This window comes from Passer domesticus, chromosome 4 (genome assembly GCF_036417665.1).
Source record: "Passer domesticus isolate bPasDom1 chromosome 4, bPasDom1.hap1, whole genome shotgun sequence".
Taxonomy (NCBI): domain Eukaryota; kingdom Metazoa; phylum Chordata; class Aves; order Passeriformes; family Passeridae; genus Passer; species Passer domesticus.
In genome coordinates this window covers 50,901,845-50,916,817 of record NC_087477.1, presented here as the reverse complement: position 1 = coordinate 50,916,817, position 14,973 = coordinate 50,901,845, and the positions used below count along the sequence as shown (strand labels likewise).

General features: G+C 34.7%; 1 protein-coding gene across 24 annotated transcripts in view; it reads right to left on the bottom strand.

Moving 5' to 3' along the window:
* Positions 1–14,973, bottom strand: part of TENM3 (teneurin transmembrane protein 3) — a 1,290,895-nt gene that overhangs the window by 789,730 nt on the left and 486,192 nt on the right. For 23 of the 24 annotated variants that reach the window (XM_064417780.1, XM_064417778.1, XM_064417776.1 and 20 more), the window contains one exon: positions 11,611–11,775. The gene's annotated coding sequence lies outside the window, so the exon portion shown is untranslated. The remainder of the gene's footprint in view (positions 1–11,610; positions 11,776–14,973) is intronic. The other variant, XM_064417777.1, reaches the window with a different exon arrangement.

The window sequence follows — 14,973 nt, the reverse complement described above, 5'->3', positions numbered from 1 at the left end:
TGAAAATCATTAATGTTCAAGAGAGTTGTGACTTACTAACCACACTGTAAGACAGTGAAGTATACTTTAAGTAGAACTAGCTGAGTGTGGTCTCTAAGACAGAACATTTCCAAGCAAATTTCTTCAGATAATTCAAAAATGTCACTTCCCTTTCCTGGGAAATGGCAACTCAACAGACAAAAAGCCTGCTGCAGCACTGGGAAAATTTGTCAGGAGACAAGGAAGTACTATCAAAATATGACAGTGCTAATATTATAATTACTATGATTATAAAAATGCCTATGTAATGTAATAGAAGTTAAGATTAATAAACTGTTCAAAATCAAAGATCAGTCATGTAAAAACATTCCTACTGAAATTGCTGTATAAGGATAAATATGAAGCAGTGGATTTTCACTGGAGAATTAAGCCAAAGCATCCTGCACTGCTTGCAAAGGCTTCAGTGTGTTCCCACTCAGAGAAAAGAAAATAGCTTAATTTCAGGGGTATTATGACCAGTTTTCTAATTTTGTAAAGATTACAAGATATTTATAGATAGCAAACAAGGGAATCAAAACTGATGGTGTTCATTCAGATGAAGTAACAAAACTACCTGAGACAGTTGAAAATATCCTTTTCTAAGTTCTGGAAATGTAAGTCCCAAAGTTTCTGAAAGAGTATCTTAGTTTAAAATTTCACAATTGAAAAGAAGAGCATGACACAAATATAATTAGGTAATCAATTTTCCAACATAAGGTGTTCTAATTTTCTACTTAATTTTATTTAAAATGCTAGGTTTGTAAATATAAAATGGTCTTTCCAGATTATATAACTGAAAGTTTAAATAAAACAGATAATGAACATTTTTTAAAAATCAAAAAAAGCAGGTTGTGTAATTTCAATACATAAAATGTTTGGGTTTTTTTCAACACTAATTATGTCAGTAATGTAAACAGCTTGAAATGCTCTTAAGCTATTTCTCCAATATATTTTTTAATGAATATACATAATTATTCTCATAGTTTAAATTAATTTCTAATATTAGTTTTTAATCCATAATGGTAAGTAAGTGACAATATTGATTCAGTACCTGGCTATACACATTCCCAAAGCTGTCATTAAAATTATGAGAAAGCACCGTAAAGTATCAAGGGGGACTTTGCGGCAGCTATAGCAAAGCTACAACAGCTTTAGCTGCAACATAGCTAAAATACAAAAACATTTAATTAGGTTGCCACAAAGATAGAAAATCCTTCAAGTCCAATCGAACACGAGAGAAGGCACTTTGAATAGAAGCCATGGACTACCCCTGCCCTTCTTGTTGAAACTACACTGCAGAGAACTATACTTCTTATGGTCACCTTTTACTTGTTTCCTTTTGCAGTCACAAATTAGTAAGCAGAAGCAAATAACAGAACAAACAAGAACTGAAAATAAGGGATTGATTTACAGCAAAATAAAATGCAATAGCTAAGCAGAAGAGTAGTTGCCTTGAAGCTGGTATGCCAGTGAGAAATAGCAGCATCTCAAGTTGCAGCTCAGAGAGACTTTCACAAATGACACTGGCCCACCTGCTGTATGTCATTTTACAGCAATTCCACAAGCATTTGAATACAATGGAATACTCATCATCTTCATGTAAAATGCATGACAAAAGTCCCTCTACTTAAATTTCATAATACCACGAGCAGAAATAAGGTAGGTGCCTTTTTTCTACAGTTTGTATAAAAATAAACCAGCTAGAAATCCTACACCTAACTTACTTAACATGGTTTATTTGGTAGGATTTATGAATATTGAAGGATAAAATGGAAATATAGGGAAACTCTATTTCCAAATAAAATAAAATGACGAAAATAAAGTCTAAAGAATACATTTGAGGTGCATAACAAAAAATCCCTTTTTTCCCTTGTGTTTATCAAGGACACATCCTATCAGGAAATTGGGGGTCTGTAGGACCAGAAACATTGAAGTTGGGAAAGGAGCATTTCTAAAAGATGAAGATAAAAATGAGCCATTATGATAATATTTTACAGAATGCAATCTATTAATAAATCTTAAGATGTAAATCAGATGAAAGAAAAGTGGGAACTGTGATATCCCAAGACTTATGGAAATCATCAAAGACTGAATCTTAAGTCCACATGGCAAATAGTAGAAGCTAGTACAGAAATTTCTTGTATTCCCACAGATATACTCAAGGTATGGATCAGAATTTATGATTCAGCAAAGAGGGGTCACAGAAGATACCTTCCCACTATGGGGTCATGAAGGGAGGGTAAAGAAACCTTTGCTCAAAAAGTATCACTACCGGATGAAAATAACTTAAGAGTAAAGCTTGCAAGTTTTTGAGGAAGGAGTATGTATTCTATGAGCAGAATATAAAAAGCTCTCAATGTTCATTCTCTGTCTCTCTCAAAGTCAAGTCCATGAAATTCTAGACCACAGATCACAAAACAATCTGAGTTGTAAGGGACACACAAAAGTCAAGGAGTCCAGCTCTGAAGTGAATGGCTCACGCAGGAATGGAACCCACTCCTGTGGTGGTACCATGCCGCAAGCAGCTGCCATATCCAATCACAAAACAAAGGAGAGAAACTGGTGAATGTGCCCCACAGAGGTACTATTGTCGCAAACCTCTGAAAAAAAGAGGCTGCTCTATTTTTTATCATTTAAGAAATTTAAAAAATAATTAGCTTAAGAGAAAGAATAAAAAAATTGCTTCACAAATTAAAATTAATAGTTCCTCCTTTCTATATACCTATTATACTATGTCTTTAAAGCACAAAATTATTACCTTACATGTGGAATTATTAACATATGATTACAGATGTGAGGAGGGAAGGTCCCTTCAGTTTTGATGTAGAGAGATATCAATGCTGAATTTTCTGTTACCTTCTATATTCTATTTTTGCTACAAATTCAAATAATAATAATAATGCAAATATCTACATTTCAGCTGCCTATGAGAAACAGACACTAATCTTTCATTAACACAGCTTTAGATTCATTTGTTCACTTCTGTGTAACATAAAATTTTTGATTTCTTTAATACTACGTTTTACTTTATAATAAAGACTTAACCATTTTGGTATTTAAAAACAACAGAACATAATCAGATTACTGAGAATTTAAAAGTGCTTTCACATCCCATACTTTACATGCATTTTTAATAACCATTTGTTATTACTGTTCTGTAATATGGAAATCCATATTATTGTTAATATTGCACAAATTCACAGCTAATCACATTATAGCACCAAAGGAACAATTATACTATGTGAATGTGTATAAAGATTAATATACATATCCTAATAAATCTCAGCTGACCCATTAATGTATAATGGGCCCAAAGGAGGCCTCATATCCTAGGTATATAAATGGCACACTTCTTTCCCCCTCCCCTCCTTTCCTCATTTTGTTTTATATGTACAAACTGCCATAAAAAGGAAAATTAAGCCATACAAAACCACTCTGAAACATCAAGAGGCTAATCAAAAGCACAAACCACTTTCTTTTCTTATTATACTACAAGAATCACGCTAATATTTGACATGCATGTACAATGAGGTGGGGTTTTTTTCCTCTTCCTTTTGAGAATAAGGCTTCTGAAATTGTGGACAGGCATCTATCCCACATGCACTCCACAATGAGTAGCTATTACAAGTGGGTTAAGGGGGGAACTTTCACTTTTAATTGTAAATTATAATGGCTTGTTCTTCGTTTAGGGGTGATACCTCCAACTGTTTCAATTAAATCTCTTGTAGTTTAAAATGAAAGAAAAAAGAGACAAATGATCCTTTTTGTTATGTAAGATATGCCTTACAATATCACTACATAGTGACAACTCCTTGTCCTCCTGTCACATCCTGTCCCTTAGACCATGCTGCAGAAAAGCAATTTTCTGCCTCAAAAGCACTCTATTTTTAAAGTTTGTCTCTGGGCAATTTTCAGGTCTACTAGAGCTGCACAACTGTATACAGATGAGAAAGACCCAAAATAGGGCAATTTATTTGATTCCTCCTCTTCAAAACATTTAGCTGAGATTGCATATCCAACAGAGAAACCCCAACAAGAATATTCAGAGATGACCTGCAGTGACCCACTTCTTTTTTCCACAAAAAATTTGCATTAAACATCTTCTCCAGACTTCTCAGATAGTCTAGATTTGACTTTTGTTTAATATGACCTTTAACACAAATATTACCCAGGATATTATCAGCTAATTTCTTTTTTAAAGGAAACAGTAAAAACTGGTCAGTTAAATAAAACATTTATGGAGTTTTTCAGAGAAAGAATTTTTTTTTGTGGGCATTCTATTCTTTAGTTTCTTTTCTTTAATAAAGATTAAATGCATTTATTTGAATCCAGTTCCTCTCTTGTTTGAAAGCAAAGAAACACTTGGATGGGTGTTCATCTGCTGGTAACTTAGCATTTACCAATGCCTGAAGCTACTCTGACCTCAGTATTCCCCTGGTACAGCTCTGCCCTAACACAGTAAGGGCATTTCTCCATAGAGCAGAAGCCTTGCCTTTATAACCACCCACAAGCTGAAAAGTACTTTGCCTGCATGGAAGTGTTTAAGGAATTAGGATAGCTTCAAGACTGGGACCTTAGTTTGCTATGAATGTAACATTAACTAATGTAACATCTGACGCAGAAACTTGACAATGGTTTGAGACTCGAGCTAAGCGAATTTTCAAATCTGAAATAAACCAGTGTTCAAAATCATCTTCAAATTTGCTATCTACAGTTTTAAAAATTTTAAACCTAAGTGATAGCTCATTTAGCCCTGAAGACATAAAATTATCTATTTCATTTCTCTATTATTGTCTTTTTAATTGATTGATACGTACCCTTAATTTCAGAATTTCATGCCAACGTACAAATCAATTATGCATTAAAAATCACTATTAATATTGGCAGCAGAAAATGGTAAAGCGTAAAGTAGGTCTATAACCTTATATGATTCTGATTAGACCCCATCAGCCAAAGCAGGAGATTTCTTTGCTAATATGATAAAGATCTTTAGTATTAATGAATTTTGAATTTTTATTTAGCTGGCATGTTGCTATATTTAAAATTTAACTGAGAGGGAAACAGCCTTTTTCTTTCTTTTTCTAAAGTAGAGAAATAGGTTCGGATTGGAAGGGATCTTAAAGCTCATCTTTTTCTAACCCTCCTGCCACGAACAGTGACACTTCCCACCAGACCAGGTTAGGCAGAGCCCAGTCCAGCTTGGCCCTGAACACCTCCAGGGATGCAGATTTCATAACCTCTCTGGACAACCTGTTCCACTGCCTCATTTGCCTCAAAATAAATAATTTCTTATTAATATCTAAACATCTAAATCTAAACCTATCCTCTTTACGTTCAAAGCCACTAGCCCTTGTCCTATCACTTGGTCATGAAGTCAGAATCTGGCTCCTGTTGTGTCTGTCTGAATTTCCCTTTTATACTGGCACATAGAGTCTGTGCAAGCACACACAAACTGGATTGCATTGGAGATAAGAGAAATCTCGCATTAGTGAATAGAGAATTTGATTGAGGGCTAATCCAATTTCCAGGTATGCTTATATTCATGCTTTCAATTACTGGGGTGAAAATTTGTTCGCATATATTGCTGTGGACACATAAGAGAGGAAGACCTTAATGATTTAGTCCTTTATGTCTGCAAATGCTAATGTTACCTTAGCACATCTTATATTCAGTTCCTGAGCTAGGACTGCCAAATGTGGCAACACAATTGTGTATAGTCTAACAGAGACGGAGATGGATAAAACTGTAAACCATGAACCTTGGAAGTGGCTGAATTGGGACAGTAAAAGAATATAGTTCTTTTAAAGTATCTTCATCTCTGAGATCTGCTTAAGACTGCTTGAATATTTAGCTGTGCAAGAAGCCCATTAATGTAGATGCAGCTGGCTGGCAAACTCTCAGTTTGGTTGCTGTCAGTTGGTCACAGCTCACTGATGATTGGAAAGTCTAAGCGCAAACTGATGCTCCATTCATTTCACTTTAACAGTAATGCAATGGCTATGTCAATCAGAAGTTACCAGGAATAAAAGCAACTGGTACTAAAAAACCACAACTCCCTGGCCTTAAATTCCTCATTTTTGCCTATTAATTGAATTCTATTTGTTTACACATTTTTTTCTGTTTTGGTCTGGATAGCTAGCATGTATTCAAAACCAGAATATCATTTACACCAAAGAGTCACAGGAATTACTTCACAGCAAATCTGACTATTGCCAGACTGCTTTGATAATGTACAGGTAAAGTTTCTTTAAGTAAATCTTACACAGTCAAGGGTCCAGTATATCTTTTAACCATAATTTTGTGAAGCAAACAGAAAAGCATGAATAGAAAAGCTGTATACCTGACAAAAAGAGATTGAATACTGAAGGAAAAAAAGCCATAATTGAATGACTCATGTCCCTGACATGAATCCCTGGATTCATGTGAAGAAAAGTGCACTGTAGGATATAGAAGATATCTTTTTTCCTTACCAGTAAAGTTAAAAAAAAAGAAAAAAAAGAAAAAGTTGCAAAAGTGTATTTGCTTCCAAAGGCTTGTATCTGTAACATACAGTACCAAATAAAATCTTAATTATATTTTATGTGAGTTTTAGGTAACCTTTGTTAAGTCAACATTTTCTCTGCTACAAGAAGTCAGTCTCTTAAGTTGAAAGGTTTTTTTCCAATGACTGTTCAGTAAAAAATGTGTGAGCAGTCCTCAAAACTGAGACTGGGACCTCTCCCTTCTTCTCTATGGAGACTGTACTAGCCACAAGGCTGCAGTTGTGGTCCCTCTGATCCTTCTATTCCCTTTCATTTCCTAAAGTTTCTCAATATTAGTGATGAACAGAGGAGACTTCTTTAAGAATGGTGTCTAGACTGTGTCTAAATGGAACTTGTTCAGAAGCTCGATTCCCTTATGATCCCACGGTGGGACAGCCAATGCCTGCCACCAGAGACACACAGACTGACATAGCATGGACAGAATTCTAAGGCTATGAATGGCAACTGAGCTAAAGCTTTAGTTATTAATATGAGCACCCTTAACCTTGTGAATGTTCTCACATTTACTCTGCTTCTAGTCAGCTGCAACTCCTGCTCTGACAAAGATGCCACTTGGTAGCTCAAAACTATGAGATTTGTGGCACATCTCTTGTCCCCACACTTAGGGCACAACTCCTTTTAGCATTTTATTCTACAACTTAGTTCACAGCACGTAATACAGAGCTGGGTGACAGTCCAAGCAGTAGATGCTTGAAACCTAGATGATGTCATCATTCTCATACACTACACAAGTCTCTTATTAAAGTCACTGTAAAATAATAAAATTCACAGTTTCATAAGTACAAATCTTTAGTTAATAGTGCATCTAGTCTGAACTAAAATTAAAATAAGAATCAATTTCTTTTGACACAAAATAGAAACCAAAAAGAGAAACAAACAACAGAAAACAGATTTATAAAATATTTTTCCCTTCTCTTGCAAAAAGACATCTGAATAACCATGACTTTATTTTAACTTTGCTGTAATTGTAACCAAGTAACAAGAATATATGCATAATAACTTTGACCTGGATGTTTGAATAGCAGATCAGACAGCTACCGAATTACCTGAAAGTATTACCATATGAAGAGCTTGTGCTTCCTAAATGCTGTCACTCAAAAGGCTTTTGGCATCTCTTCAGAGCTCTCTCATTTATTTCCTTTACACAGCAGTAAACTTAGATTGCCTCATATATTCATAGAGAACATAACAACACCATTCAGATTCTAAAGTTTTCCTTGTACTCAAACAAATCATATAGTCAAAATTATATTTAACTTAGAAAAGGAATAACTTATGTTCATGATTTTCATATGTGCATATGAAAATCATGAACATAAGTTATTCCTATTCTTCTATTTTGTTAGCAATGTGCTAAAATTAATTTTTATGACAGGTCGGAGGAATTACAGATGTTATTCAAGTATTTACCAGCATTTTTATGATTTCATATTTATATTTTATGACTTAGAATTATTTATTAATTTCTTTCATCTCTGAACATTTCACGTAAACAATCACTAACAAGTCTTCTTAATTCTTATTGTTTAATTAGACTTGCACATGAGAATTTGGGACAACCTAGCTAAATAATCACTGTGAAATCTCAAGTAAACCTCAGTAATTCACTTTAACATGCTTTCAATTTAAAAATCTTTGACAGGAAGAATAATTTTGTTTTATCTGCTATTTGAACAAACAAAATACATAAAAACAAATTAAGAATTATGGTGTCATTCACAAAAACTTGCTGTTTAATTTAAAAAAACCCAAAAATTTGTGGAATTTTTTTTATTGAGCTATCTCTTAATCCCAACCTCAGCATGGGGATCCCAGCTATTTTTTGTATCCTTTTAAATGCCTGCATATTTTAGCCTTACCTAAGGCTAAACCTGCAGTCTGTATGTATGTCCTATCTCCCTTCATCTAGCAATTTTTTAGCTGGGTGATTGTCAAGTGTTAAGCAAATCGGAGAAAAACAGCAAGTCTTAAAGATAATTAAGACTCTTACAAGTTTCAAAAATGGAGATCTAAATTAGTATCCCCAGGGGCAGGAATGTGGATAGGAGATGGCTGGGCTACTCAGCATTCAGGGAGCTGCAGACTAAGCACAGCTCTATTGTTTCCCAGGCAAAGAGGGTAGGTAATAAGGGAAATAGGAAGATCAGGGTTGCAGTTGAAATTGGTGACCTTAGAGTACAAAGAAAACAGAGCCAGCTTTATTAGCTCTACCTCCTCAAGCATCAATGTTTTTACTAGTTGGCAGACTATGCCACTTCTCTGTGATCCTAGTTCTATCAGATTCCTAAGAGTTTAGACAGAAAAAAAAACCCAAACAAACCAAAACTAAGAAAACCCATGAAGATTGAAAGAAAAATGTGCATTATTTTACAGCAAAGTAATTTACTTACAGGAGAGCAACACTCTCTAAGATTAATAACAGTTTATATTTCTGGAAGTTAATGTACTGTGCACATTCAATGGGTATTTGAACCTAGTTGCACGGAAATGTCTTCATAAAGGTTCAGAGCTACAGGTTTCTCAGGGGTAAACATGTCTTTAAAAGTTCTGTGTTAGAATTCACACTGGACTTTTTACCAAACTTCTGATAAATAGTTGAGGTTTTAAGAAAAAAACAATAAAATAATCAGAGGTAGGTTATGGCCACTCTGACAAAATAGGTTAAAACCAGAACATGTTTAATCTCACTTTCTTCACATAGAGGGAATATTTATATATGCAATATTTAATCTATTTATCAATGTATGCCTCTCATTTTAAATTAATGCCCTTTACCCTTCGTAAAATGTCAGATTTGAAGAAAATATCAAATATGTGCAAAATGCAATAGAGGCAGTGAATTACTGAATCTAGAACCATCTGGTGGATCACACTGAAGCACATGGTTTTATAAAAAAGAAATTAAAACAGGGAAATATAACATTACAAATTTTTGGCATACTTGGTCACTTCTTTCTATGTGGATGCAGTCAAAAGTAAAAAAGCCACCTTTTTTTTTATCTAACAGATATGTACTGATAGAAGGTTATGATTATATTTGATCCTTTAGGTAACATCGTAACTTCAAAAAAGATTCTTCACCCTCCTTGTGAGGACAAAGCAGGTGCGGGGATACCAACAGAACTTATAATCACCCAATTACCTGCTATTAGTATACCAGCTGCTCTTGCAAGATTTCAAAAATGTCAACCTAACTTAAAACAATGAGTTGTGAGCTGTATGCCTATACTTGGAATCAGGGTCCTTAATTGTTGGACTGTGTACAGTTATGTCCTGCCCATTTTAAAAGAAAGCAGCTATATATTCAAAATATCATAGTCTGATCAAACAGCAAGCTATTCCTTAAAGCTACTGTAAAGCAATAAAACATCCTCTAAAGATACAAAAAAAATAAGTTGACAGAGAAGTTTAAAATGGAAAAACAGTTAAAGAAGGTCTTTCTCAAAAGATGAATGCTCTCTTATTGCTTCACATTTTAAATGGTACACAGCCTTAACATCATACTGAACTAAATGTTTGGGGTTTGAGAACCACAGTGTTACTAGACATAAAGCAAGCGTATTCATACATTTATTTTTTTTGAAGCTGTTATTACAACGATCCCAGCCAAGACTGAAGACCTACTTCAGTTCTAAGAGATTCACACAAATTCCCAAAACAACTCCTGATACTGGGTTTACCTGTGTACCCGTAACCAAATGCAAACCCCCAAATTACTAAGTAGCACAACTTCATCACATAAGTTGATACAGAAACAACAAAAAAAAAATCTATCATTATAGAGCATACACATTTATCTTCATTCTCTCTCCTGATTACAAGTAGTCACAGAAATTAGTGACAATTCTAACATATACTTGAGGAATTTACAAAGAGTGCCACTGTTGCCACTGTTCACTCTTTAAGCAGAGGAATAGAAATAGTAGGTACACCAGCCTTTCCTTTTCCTGAAAAGGTTCCATTAATCAAAAGGCATTATTTTATTAGGCTGATGCCATAATGCTCCTATTAATATTTCTTTTGAAGATGCTCTAGTCCTTTAAACTGACATACTTCAAGTACCCATATGATTAAGGAAAAAAAAAACGAAAAAGGAATTAACATTACATATCATATAGTCATAAATGATACATCACTTTTGTCTGAATAGGACATGATTGCAATACATAGTTAATACTGAATGACAGCTGAGTGACTTTTTTTGTCCATGTCTTAGTTTTAATATGTGTAACCAGCACTTAAATAATTTGCAGTCTTACATCCTGCACGCACTTACAGCTTCCAAACTGTTCCAAGCAAGGTTAAATAATTTTTTGTATCTGTTCATGTACTTTATATTGTCATGTTTTATGATACTGTAAATATTCCTGAGCCATGGGCGACTATTTCACTATCTACACATCTGGTTTTAAGACTGAAAATCTCTTAATCTCAAGTGGGGTAAATCTGCTGTGATAGCCTCAAATGACCTGAAAAGTTTTTTCAGTACTAACTATGTAACTTAGCCTTATGGAACTACTAAAATTATGGCATCATCCCTGGACTGCCCTGAAGGTATCAGAATTACTGCAGTGCTGTGATTTCATTCTAGGCATACTTCCCAAACCAGAAAGGTCCTAGAATTAAAAGGCCTCTAATTATCTTCCTTAATTTCTACACTTGGGAAACTTTCATCTTGACATATTTGGGGTGTTACGATAAATTTATAGCATTCCAGACCTCTTAGCCATGAGAAAGTAACAGCAAGAGAGGAAAAATCTTTTGCGCTCTCAGGAAATCTCTCTGTAAAGCAGTATTTTGAAAGGCTTGTTCTTATAGTTTGAATAGTTAGCACATGGCAGTTTTCTAAAAATGCTTCTAAAGCCTAGAGAAATCACTGATATTATCAAGTTATTATTTAAAGAAGGGAAAAATCCCCCCTCCCCAAGCAACACCTGCACATGTGGGTTTTTTTGAAACTTTGAGAAAATGGAAACCCCTCAGGTCAACACAGCTTTTTGAAACAAGTTTCTTTGCACGAAGGAGCTGCTTTCCCCATGTGGTCACTCACCAATATTTATGAGGGAAGGTCACTTGGAATGCCACCAGCAGATCAAAAACAGGAGGAAAGGAGGGGTTTTCTGTCTTCACTGAGCTGGGTGATTCTGCCAAAGTGATAGCCGACATTGACATTACACAAGGGAAAGGTTGGCGTAGTCTCACAGCCCCAGCTCTGCTGCAGAAACAAAACAAAACAAAACCAGTGTATACTTTTCAAATAAGCATAATGTCAAAACATTAAAAGTCTGATCTCTGGAATAAAAATGACACTTTAACCTTGGCTTTGAAATAGCCATCTCAAATCTACTTTAAAAATAAGATTTAAAAAGACCCCTATGGAATAAAATGTTCTTCCATAAAATTAATCAATCATTTTAAGGGTTTAGTGGAAAAAAATGGCCATAAACATCTTATGCGCTCAGCTGGTGGTAGAAGGCAGACAAAAATTATAATTCTGATAAAAATGAGGAAAAGATGAGATTTGAAGTGAAGATTGCATGCAGAATACATGGCAGGGAATGACAGGAAATTTTATAGGTGAAAGTAGCCTACGGAAAACTTAAGGGAAAATTGAAGGATTAATAAGAGGTCCCCATTTTTTTTTTAAAATTTATTTCATTTTCTCAGCATCTGTGTGAATTTTTACCTATACGTCTTATACGTCCTAAAAGAAAAAACTGTGATGAATAAATAAACAGCTCTAGAAATCTTCAATAGGGTCCTTTACCTTGCAGGGAATATTATCACTGGCTTTTGATACAATTTCTGCTGCAGGGAAAGACTTTCAAAGCTCAGAATGCTGAAGTATTGCCAGGCACTCAAAGACCCCCTGCTGTGCGCGTCAAACTAAGAAATCTCTCTGAACTTGTCGAATTAAAAGTCATCTCTCTCTCTCTGTAACCCCTGCATGAGCTGGGAAGCTCTGTCCTCATTTTTTCAGGCCTTCCATGATAAACAAATGGAGCCTGAAGCATCTTTATTCTTTTCAGGCACATAATTAAAATTCTTTTAAAAATGTAATTGAAGGCAATGAATTTCAAAAGGAGGTTCTAGTTAACAGTGAGGCTAGAACAGTTTCAGTAGGCCACACTACTTTACCATTCAATTTTCTTTCAAAGGTAAAAGCAAAACAGCTTGTTATGATTCTGGGTGTATTTTTTTAAAATTTTGTTTGTACATCAATAGTTTGCACCAAACCTAAACATCTCAGCAGGATTTATGCTTTCTGGAATGTCATAAGACTTAATTACTGAAAAAGCAAAGAGAAGTACACTATAAAAATATGAATAAAGCAAAAAGTATTCTTGGTTTCTCAAAATCATTATTTATATATCCCCTAAAAATTAAATAATATACCTATTGAAGTATTTTTATTTTCTTGGCAGCTCTCTTTTATTAAATAAATATTCACAACCTTGCAAATTTTTAGAAATTTGATAAGGCATAGAATGGTAATTCTCTGTGATGACTATTGCTGTAAAACATTGTAATGACTGGTTACAATACATATGTTTGATGTTGTCAAGAAAAGAGCAAGTACTGATATAATTAATGATCTCAAATGACTATAAAAGGAACAAAAAAACTATCTCCCTGGATTTGAATCCCAGGGATTATCATGCAAAATTAACTTAAAGCAGGCAGGAGACAAGACAGTGTTTCAGAAAGTCATTTCTAAGGTGACTTCCTAGAGAGCTTAAAATCAAAACCAATTTTATTTTTTTAACATCTCTTTTAGAGTGATTTTCAGTACCCCTCTCTGTTGCAAGCAAAAAGATTCAGTTTTTACCTGTTTCCTCCAAGCTATGTTTTTAAAACTGGTACTTCTGGCTATAAATGACCATATGAAATATAGTTTTTTAGAGTTTTCCCTAGAGAAACTAGAGATGGAGATGTTTTAAGGAACATTATTTACACTTCTTGTAGCACTAAAAAAAAAAGCCAAAAAAGGTGTAGCAAGGAAGCACTACTCCCACAACGTCTGGGTAGTATTCTGCCTCTGATAGTTATGATGCCTCTGGGAGACCTGAGACAACACAGCAACAAAGCGGCTTTTCATCCTTGGAGGGGGAAGCACAGTATGTGTTCTGCATGGGTCAACAACTGTTCCGAGTAGTAGGGAGGTAGGAAAAGGACCTAGTCAGCTCAACTGGAAAACACAATGACAAAGCAGATCTAGCAGCAGCAAACTAGGGGTTTGACTACACCTTCAAGGAATACCTCTTCAAGTCAGATATTATATCTTTCCTACATTTTTTGGTTTTGTTTTTGTTTTATGCAAAACCTGGATATACCACAGTGCACAGCCCATTCCAGAGGTCATGCAGAACAGGCAATACAGAGAACAGTGGACCAAGGTTGACCCTCTGTTTTCTGCAGTTGTCTCACATTACATCAGCAGGTTGGAAACACTCACATTCCCACATGCCCTCATTTCACACCCAGAACATGTAACATAAAACTATCACAGATGGCACAGAGCCCACTCATTATGCTCCTATCTGGAAAAAAATTCATAACAAATAATGGTTATTTGTTATATAAATATCCAGTAAGACCAGACTGGCAGAAGAGCAGCATGACCAAAGCTATTCATTAATTTCTACCAGTGCATTGTTTACATGGCTGCAGTCTTAAAATTATAAACAATCAAAAGAATAAGGCAGTCCCTACTATGTCTTGTATCCTTATTACAAAAATCTGAACTCATAGCTTTCCCTTCAGAAAACTGGGGAGATTTAGGACAGTGTATTTATCATGTTTAATTTTACAGAATATCTTAATTGTCATGCAATCAACAGAAAGCATAGGAGTAATCATCAAGAAAGATGAATGAACAAAAAACATAAAAAAATGTAGTCAAATTAATATTTTCAAACTCCATTTCTGCTATAAATCTGAATTAATGAAAGCACTGTGATTACAAAAAGGAACTCATCTTCCACCACAATTTTTTCTGTCGAATGCAAAGAACATTGGACAAAACAACAAAAGAAACAAAAACTGCAAAAAAGAGACAGTATCTGATATTTAAGAAAAAAACCCAGTGTGATCCAACATGAGTATTTAAAGTCTGTTTGCAGAATGAGTAAAGGCTCCTTAAAGTTCACTGAGCACTCACTGTGAAGTTTAGGGAAGATCAGTAGCTTAGAAAAAAGTGGCTACTGAAATATGAGTCACATTTATGAACAAAAGTGATCAAAGTCTACTTGGCTGCTAGAGTGTCTTCAGTTTATTCCACTGCAGTACACATATTGCTTGATTGAAAGGTGTGTGAATATAAGGTACCCAGGTCTATCTAGAGTCACTGTGCCTGAAATTGTCATTTGTTATGTCTGACTTCCTTTATTGATTTCTTTTTCCTAAACAGATG